Source organism: Ambystoma mexicanum, unplaced genomic scaffold (genome assembly GCF_040938575.1).
Source record: "Ambystoma mexicanum isolate Mex_15411 unplaced genomic scaffold, UKY_AmexF1_1 Mex_scaf52, whole genome shotgun sequence".
Lineage (NCBI taxonomy): Eukaryota > Metazoa > Chordata > Amphibia > Caudata > Ambystomatidae > Ambystoma > Ambystoma mexicanum.
In genome coordinates this window covers 253,987-257,807 of record NW_027182469.1, presented here as the reverse complement: position 1 = coordinate 257,807, position 3,821 = coordinate 253,987, and the positions used below count along the sequence as shown (strand labels likewise).

The window sequence follows — 3,821 nt, the reverse complement described above, 5'->3', positions numbered from 1 at the left end:
CACCCAGTCTGTCTATAGTGGACTGGTAGGTGATTACTTTGATTGGGCTCAGACCAATTCACTGACCTGACAGCTGCTTGATTCTTTCCTGCACTCTTACTGGTACAACCATTAGGTGAACCACCAGTGAAGGCAAGTGGCAGAGTGTACCACCATCACACATCATCTGCCGACAATTTGCTGTTTAGTTAACATTCAGACACAATTTGCTGTTTAGTTAACATTCAGAATGATACATTTTTAACATTTCACCATCTTTCCATGTTGTCTTTGTATGTTTTGTATTTTCCTGTGATGTCATTGTTATGGGAATTATTGTTTTTGAAACTTGAAAAAAACTACATTTTTTGGTCACAGAACGTTGGCAAGTATGCCAATAGTCACGTGGTATGAACAAACATTGAAGGAATAGAAGGGTCTATCCTCTGCAATGAAGGGAAACATTCACACTGCCGTTTGGTTGCTCATTTCCCACATAAATTAAATCAGGCAGTCCCTCTCTGCACTTCTCGCCTCTGTAAAACCCACCCCGGACCATACCAGACTCCACCCACTCTCTGCACTAACTTTGCAAAATGATCAGTGAAGAATATTGGGGGAAATATTAGTAGTCTGTTAAAGGAAAAGCATACACAAAAATAAAAGTATACATATCAGAAAAAAAACCTTCAGGGTACTTCAGTGCTCACTTCTCATATTTGCAACATTGTGACATCACTACTAAGACTGGCCGGTTAGCTCAGTTGGTTAGAGCGTGGTGCTAATAACGCCAAGGTCGCGGGTTCGATCCCCGTACTGGCCATTTGTTTTGTACTTCTTGAACATCGACACAATTCGAGCCGCCTAAAAACACGACTGTAATGAACCCCGTGGCGCTTGACGTTTTGCTTGTGTAGCTTTTGACATTATTTTGTCTATGCATGCTGGTACATTTATGATGGGAGAGGACAGTGAGAAATATACGAACGTGAATGTCGAGGAGAGACTTGGGTGAAATGAGGCAGAGAACGCTGGGCGTCACGTGGCTTTCAGCAAGTGGCAAGAACTTTTTAACTTTAGCCCACAAGGACATCGCGGTTTTTGGGCGGTGGGAGGGCTTACAGCGAATCCGAATGAAGAATATTTATTTGCACTTTACTTCTTTCCACATAAAGTAAAATCACGGAGCATGTCCCGCGGTACGCCATGTTATCTTAATAACGACAACACAAGAATTGTTAATGAAATCAGAAAAATATGTATGCTGGATTAGCTGGGAATCGAACCCAAGACTTCCGCGTAGTAAAGGATAAATCATATCAGGGTAGTGTGGTCAAGTGAGGTACAGGAAGCTGGGCGTGATATGCATCCCAATAGTTAAACGTAGTAAGCAATAAATTAACCACTGAACCGCCACTTTTGCATTGCTTAGGTTTTTCACAAAGCTCTTATGTAGAAATACATGCTCAGGTGCGCAGTGTCATTGATCCAACATCAAGGATTTACATGTTGTCATGATGCGTTACTATGCAATTTGAGTATTTTGCAAATAAACTCTATAGAACAGTATTCAAACTTAAATATTTGTTCCAGCTAAAGCAAGCGGGTCTAAATTGCAGTGTGGGTTGAAATCCCTTCTTCACTGTTTAGCATAAGTGTATGATCCTGGGCTAAAAATGTAATCTCACCCTGTCTTCAACTGCAAAAATGGGAGTGCTTATACGTGATTACGTTTACATGCTTACAATAGGACAGTTTTAATAAGTGTATGGACAAATTGGTGTACCCTGGTGCTCCTCTGCTAGTGGCTCCAATACTGCCACATAGAATTCCATTATTGCTGCACTGGCCCTCCCCCAGTCTCATATCACTTGATTTGACAGGTAGACATAGTCTCACCAGCCAGTCAGTGCACCAAAGATTCTAGTACAGCCACTAACTGTTGAACCAACATTACATTTTCTCCCCTTTTTCTCCCAGCCACTGAAGTTGCTTGGTCTGTCCAGAGTCTGCCCCACACTGCCTGATGTCCTGCAATGCTACGATATTGAGTCTTTGATTGCACACCATCTGCCATTTTCACACTTTATAGGAGCTTTAGGACCTGCAAGAAATAGGGTAGGGGCTAATGCAGTAGCAGAGGGCTCAGGACAAAATTGCTATGTTACAGCATTGATGTGCGCAGATCTTAAAAGATATGGCTCTGTACGGCAAACGTTTTAGATATTTTGTCAGCTTTGTGGAGGAGTGGTTATGTACGTTTCAGGTAGCTAAGTCACTTGTTTGTGTGACTGGCAGAAAATTGAAGCGTTTCGCTTCTTGTTTTTGCCACCGACTCACCAAAGAGCCAAAGGCAAAGGTCCAACTCGCAAGGGAGCCAAGGACCAGAGAGTTCACCAGAGCTGCCAAGGACCAGAGGGGCGACTGACCAGAGAGGTTTACTTTTACCTTAGTTTTACTTCATTCTATTTTTTATTTTGGCAGAAGCAGAAACTATTGAACTGGAGTACAATTAGGTGGGAGATGACTTGTGAGGAGGGATGCACAGCTTGAGGGTGTTTAGTTATTTAACTGCCCACTGACTACCCATGACCATGCTAATTCCTATGCCCAATCCGACACACTACCCGCCCCTCCCAAAACACATCCTCATTGGATCTCTTTGTGCTAGCTTTATTAAGCATTAACATTAGCCTTCCAAGGTTATTTCTAAGCAGTCTGCTGAGAGTTAATGGCTTAATTGCGGTTGTAAATGGCGTCTGGTGTAATACAAAAGCCTCAACCAAGTGTGCCTTCAGCCACTTGATTTAGATCTGTTCACTGAACACCTTTTAAAAACATGCAATCACAAAACCAACAGTTTTGGGTTGAGGTATTAGAAAGTTATTTGCCAGTTAATGCCATCATAAGCCTAGGTAATTCCTACATTTTTCAGTCGTTATCATATTATTTCAAGGAAATACCATTATATCAGTGCCTATCCCATACTTGCACAAAAGCCCAAACTGAGGGCTTTGCCAGTGCTTGTTTATTATTCGAGGCAATGTCTAGTCTAGCCACAAAGCAACAAGAGACATTGTAGATGGCAAACCAAATATCAAATCCCATCCGGCACAGTCCCACCCTCCCTCATCTCCCACCATCCCACTCCCTCCTTTTCGCATGCAGAGTACCACTAGTTCCTTTTTTCCACTTCCACCACTGTTCAGAATGCAGCACTTTTAACACGAATAAACAACTTTCTTGGCACAGGAGGCGGCGCCGACTCTACTTGAATTTGCCTCCTCACTTGAAAACTGTATTTATTCAAAGTAGGTGTGGTTTTGAAATCTAATTTTAGCTTTGTATGGAATTTAAAGGCATTGTGACGTGCATCAGGAGTGACAGTGCTGGCAGGGTGCAGGTCAGAAGCACCCGAGTCCTGAGTGAGGATTTTCTTCAAAGGGTTTGGGGATATGTTATGAACTGCAGAGAACCCGAGGTCTGATCCCTTAAAGTGCTTTGTGGAAACCTTAGTTACGTAAAGCATTTCATTGTTAGGACCTGCATTTTGGGGTACATTTACCATCCCTAACAGAAATTCCCTTATTCACAACACCACATTTCAACATTTCACCCAAAAACGGCTGTGTTGTGTTCTCGTTGGCACATGTGTGACGAGCTTTGAACACTGTCACCCCAGAGAATGGCTGCATTTGTTTTGCTTCAAATCAAGCACAAGAAAAATTACCTGCATTCAAGACGGCATTGCAATTTGTCCTCCTTTCATTTTAAACACCACAAAGTTTTGCTCCATTAAACACAGACCTGCTGTGTATTTCATTTGATTTCCATGAAGTAAG

General features: G+C 42.4%; 1 non-coding gene across 1 annotated transcript; it reads left to right on the top strand.

Moving 5' to 3' along the window:
• Positions 1-728: 728 nt before the first annotated feature.
• TRNAI-AAU (transfer RNA isoleucine (anticodon AAU)) lies at positions 729-802 on the top strand. Its single transcript has one exon. It is a non-coding gene; the product is annotated as a tRNA-Ile (tRNA).
• The last annotated feature ends 3,019 nt before the right edge of the window (positions 803-3,821 follow it).